Here is a 5,671-nt window from a genome sequence, read left to right as displayed (position 1 = left end):
CCGCAGGGGCACCAAGGCGCGGCCTTCCGAGGGCGCGAGACCGTGTCCAGAGCCAGGCCCTGCGCTTCCCTGAAAAGGAGCAGATTTCCTTAAGCCGACCGTGCACCGGGCCGGCGGCCACCGAGCAGCGCGGCCAACCCCGCCCACGGCCGAGGACGCGGCGGGCCCCCGAGAGGCGCCGGAACCCCGCCCGCCGACCACCGGGAGCCCCAGGGGCCCCGCCACCTCACCGGGCCTTCCAGGCGCACAGCAGTCACGGCCCGCGCGCACCGTGATCCTCCCCGCGACCCTCGCCTGGACCCCGCGGCCCAAGCCGAGCCCTGCTCGTTTCCGCCCCGGGCACCTGACGTCACGCCCCCAGCCCGGGACCAGCCCACAGCCTCGGACTCGCCCAGGGGCGTGGCGCCCTGGGCGACGGACGCGCGCCCGGCTGGCGAACACGCCAAGTGAGGCCCGACGCCACGCCCCTGCCGGAGGACACGCCCCTGCCGGAGGACACGCCCCTGCCGGAGGACACGCCCCCATCGGGAGGACACGCCCCCGACCCTTTGCCTCTTCTGGCCCTTTGCCAACTCAGGAAACACTGCAGGTTATACCGCAACAGCAAACACCTCCCAAATCTCAGGGCTTCTCTAACTACACCAACAAAGGTCCATCTTTGCCCGTGTTCCATGCTGGCGGTGGGTCAGGTTATTTTCGCCCTGGGACCCGGGCTGAAGGAACAGCCGGCACTGGTACCTGCCTTTCTAAGGGCCCAGCGGTGGCAGAACCACACCCGGGCTCTGATCCCTCAGCATCTGACATCTGGTCTTCTATTCAAATTCTTTTGGCCAGAACATGTCACATGGCCAAGCCTGGTGACAACGAGGAAGGAAGCGTACACCTCCCACAGGGGAGGGCATTGTAGTCACAGAGCAAATGTTGAGAGCATACGGGGAACGTCAGCCAATGGCTGGGAAAAGTAACGGGGTCCACCGTCAATGAGGAGGAGGAAAGAAGGCCTCGAAAAGCCAAGCGGGCAAGCGGAGGGTGGGAGGTGGGTGCAGGTTGCTCGTCTGTGCTGGCCGGGGGTGTGCCCGTGCTTCCCCCCAAAGAGACGCCCAGTGGGCGGAGTAACAGGAACCACGGAGCAGCACAGACCTGGCCGAAAAGCCCCGGGTGGGCGTGCAGCACCCGCTGGTGCGAGATTTGTCAGATGCGGACTGATAAACACGAGCGCTCAGCTGCACGGCAGGCACCTGTGCCCAGCGTCAGAGAGCAAAGTTTTCCAACAGTGCGCTGCGCGCTGGATGTCTGCCTTGGCTCTCGGGGAACAGAGCCCGGAGCTGGGGGCCGCGTGACCCGCAGGAGCCACGGGAGGGGCTTGCCAGCTGGGCTCCGCGCTCACCTTTACTGCCGTCGTCCAGTCTTGCCGCCCCGTCCGGGCCAGGGGAGGCTCAGGTGAACGGGGGCTCTGGGTCAGGTGTCTCCAGCGGTTGGGAACGGGCCTGTCTGGGGGTGACTTCAGACTCTCCACTTATGACCTGTGTGACCTTGGTAAGCTAACTGGCTCCAAGAAGCCTCGGCTTCCTCATTTGTAAAATAGGAAAGCAACGCGTTCTGACGGCCTGTCACGATGATCAAAAAAGTGTCGTTGGTGGCTTAGTGCGAGCCCACTGCGCCTGGCACGTATTAGGAGCCCAGTGCTGCTTTGTTTCTTCTGACAGAGCCTGTGGACCCTCACCTGGGAGGGAAGGACCTCAAGGGGCTCCTGGGGGTCTCGGCGAGTCTGCCTTAGCCCTGAGCTTGGTGCCGGTGGGCGTTGGTTTTAGACCTTGTGTATTAAAAGCCATAACAGGAGAGAATGTCTCCAGTCTCTGTGGCATCTTTTTAGGTTCTGAAGCTTTAAGTAGCTTTGTCACACTCTGGGGACCCTTTCCTTAAAAACTCCTTTGCATTCTAAACTATTTATATATTGAGAAAGTTAGGACACTTTCTGGGTGTTCTCCCTCTGACCTTTCTCCGACTCTCATAGGACCAATATGTGTGGCCTTGCCATGCCAGCCTGGCTACCGAGGCAGCTATTTTGTGGAGCTGCTTTATTCTGAGATGTGGTTATGACAAAACAGGAACAAGAAAGGAACAGAAAAAGATCAGCCAAGTGTTTTTCACGGTGTCCTTTTTCTTGAAGTTTCACTTTAATAGTTGGAACTAAAGGGAAGAAACGTTTTGGAAGCGAGAAAAAGACTAAATCAAGCCAAACAGCATAATATTCTAAATGTGAAATAAAGGAATGTATCACTTCCTGAAAAAAGAAAGAAAAAAATGAGCTCACTCACACACGCATATGCACCTGTGCACCCATCCCACACACATTCCTACATGGATATTAGAAGAGACTGTTTACTTGGATGTTTTAAAAAATTATTTATCTTTAAAAAGAACGAAGCGGAGGAGGAGGGAGGGGGGATTAGAGGAAGGCTGTCAACAGGGACAAACTTCCAGTTATCAGATAAGTAAGTACTAGGGATGTCATGTACCAGGTGATAAATGTTATGAGCGCTGCTGCATGTTAGATATGCAAGTTAAGAGAGTACTCCTAAGAGTCCTCATCACAAGAAAAAGAATTTTTTTTTTCTATTTCTTTCATTTTGTGTCTATATGGATGATGGATGTTCACCAAACTTATTGTGGTCATCATTTCAGGAGGTACAAAAGTCAAGTCATTATTCTGTACGTCTAAACTGTATTCAGTGCTGTGTGTCAATTATATCTCAATAAAACTGGAAGAAAACCAAAAGTTAAGCAGACTTAGACTTCTGAGATTTTACGACATGACTGAGCTGTTTTCCCTTAGATAAGCACTTCTGCCTTACAAATAATAGTTGAATATTCATTAACAGCTAATGTAGTGGATACTCTATTAATATTTAGTCTTGATCAATAGTGTTTAGTAGCTGATATAAATACATATAACTAATGCTCAAACATACTGGAAAGAGCTCTGAAGTCAGCCATCGAGTGGCCTTAAAGCTACTGTGTGACCTTGAACAGGTGCCGCTGAGGTTTCCAGCTGTGCCCATGCATGCCCGGGAGAGGGCCTGGCACCCTGCATTCACTGCACCGGCCCTGCCTCCCTACAAAGACCTCCTCTGAGTGAGATGGGTAGTGGGGAGCCCATAGGCATTACATAGGAGGCTGCCGTGCAGATAAAAGCTTGTGCAAGCTTGTGCTTGCTGTGAATATAAGTCCCAAATAATTATCCCTTATGTACAAGCACTGACAAGTCAATTTCAAAGAAAAAAAATCCCAGCTCATTCAAATGGGATTCCTCTTTCCCCCAGAGGAATGAGAAGCGTGGGTCTCCTGCTGGCCTTGCAGCGCAGCTCTGGCTTCCTGGTCGCGCCCACTTCCCCCTTCTTGGGGCCCCTGTCCTTGTCGCCACCAGCACTGTCCATCCTTCCAAGTCCCCTCCCGGATCTGCTGCCTCATGGAATGCCTTTGCAGAACTGTCCCTGTTCTTCTCCCACCTTCAAGCATTTAAAACAGACGGACAAACCGAACCTCATCCCAGTGTCGTGTCATTTTCCAAAGTGGCCACGGCGTTCTTGCCAGCCCAGAGACTCTTCCAGAATCTTGTCCTGCTCCACGGAGTTACGGAGGCCCCTGCTTCAGTGACCCTGGGTGGGATGGCTGACCCTTCGCCTGGGGGAATGTAGCGGAGGGGACGCTGTGTGGCTGCTGAGGTCTTACAGCCTCCCTGGGCTCTTCTCTCCTGGGATGCTCCCCGGAGCAAGCCTGCCAGGCGCTGAAGCGCAGACTCAGGCAGAGAGGCACGTGGGACGGCCACCTAGGAAGGACGGGAGCCAGCAGCACTGCCCCAGGTGACCCCAGCACCCAACCTGACCCTTCCAGCTGAGACCCGACATCAGCAAGCAGAGTCAAGTCACCGTGCAGGGGCCTGTCTGAGCTGCGGCCCCGAATGAGCGAGTGCGATGGACGGCCATGCACGGCACTAGGTTTGGGGCGTTCTGTTCTGTAGCCTCAGTGACTGCAACAGTTGGTGACCAGTGGAGGAAACCAACCAAGGGACAGGACGGAAGCCAGAATTCTCTGATTGTAATTGTTTGGTAGATTTAACCTTAGAACAGTGTAGAATGAATGTTTTACATAAAAATTCTTAAAAGGCCACCCCTCAAAACTAAAAGCAAAATGAAAGAAATGTCTGTAGGGATTGGGCAGGTTGCTTGACCACACAGGAAGAAGTATTTCAAGTATATATATATTTTTTTGGCGGTACGCGGGCCTCTCACTGCTGTGGCCTCTCCCGTTGCGGAGCACAGGCTCCGGACGTGCAGGCTCGGCGGCCATGGCTCGCGGGCCCAGCCGCTCCGCGGCACGTGGGATCCTCCCGGACCGGGGCGCGAACCCGGTTCCCCTGCATCGGCAGGCGGACGCGCAACCACTGCGCCACCAGGGAAGCCCTATTTTCTTATTTTGATGTATCTTTGTGTCTCCCTTTAATGTCTTTCAAGCATTTATTTGTGGCCACAGATTAAAAAGGGTACTCTATTAGTCTACATGCTCTCTTGCTTCCTCAAAATATAGCTAAGTCATTAAAGTAATTTACCTTTCCCTTGGGGCTGATTTTGGCCTGGGAAACTGATTAAACCACAGAGTAGTTTACCTGGACCAAATTAAGATGCCGACTCATAACCTGTCTTAACTAGCTTAAAGTAAGCAAGATTTCATCCTCAACTGCCTTTCCTCATGATCTTAAGAAGTAAGGGGTCATTTGACACATCATCGCTATTAACTCTCCTTACAGGTCTGTTATGCATCAGCAAATGCCGCAGGGGAAGAAGAGTTAAAAGGGGGTCCCAGGAAGAGAGTGGAGGCTGCTTCCTGCTAGACCAGCAGTAGAAGATTAGAGCCTGGAAGTGCCCCAAACATAAAGGCAGCCGTGGTACGTGGCTCCGAACACCAGAAATCCTGCTTTTCCCCAGTCATCTCCCTCCTGCAGTGCTAGTGTTTCATTTTCACACCTCTGCTGGGAGCTATGTCTCCTGCCCTTCAGATCCTCTCCATTCCTCAAAACACAACTCAGGTTTCATCCTTTTCCTGAAAGTTGACCTCCTTCACCTAATTTCCCCAGCTCCTGAATTCTAATTTCTCTTGTAGGCTAAAGCCTTTGAAAATATACCCTTGGGTATTGATTTATCCCTCTCTTCCACAATATTATAAACTCCTCGGGACAGAGCTGGGTCTTTCAATCCTTGCATGTCTCCACTGTGCTGTGACAGGGCAGGTGCTTAATAGTTATTAATGAGCTAGTTTATTGCTTTAGTCCCATTCAGCCAAAAGCACTTTGTCCACAGATATGCCCCTATATGTGCTAAAAAACAAAACAAAGCAAGCAAACAAACAAACAAAAAACCCCACCAAACCCAAGTTACATTTATATAGTACTTTGTGGATTAGAAAGCATTTTACTTTCATTATCTTACTTAGTTTTCTAACAGCCCTGACGGTGGACAGAGCCGGAATTTATGTCCCTTTTCCAAAAGGAGGAAAGTGAGGCCTTGAGAAGCTCAGCACCTGATGAAGACACAGCTCCTCGGGGGGTGAGCCAACGGCAGAGCCAGCGTAAGCCTTCAGACTTCTCTTCCTCCTGTACCCCAATAGTTCTAGA

This window comes from Physeter macrocephalus, chromosome 10, assembly GCF_002837175.3.
Source record: "Physeter macrocephalus isolate SW-GA chromosome 10, ASM283717v5, whole genome shotgun sequence".
Classification (NCBI taxonomy): domain Eukaryota; kingdom Metazoa; phylum Chordata; class Mammalia; order Artiodactyla; family Physeteridae; genus Physeter; species Physeter macrocephalus.
Note: the sequence above shows the minus strand (reverse complement) of the source record.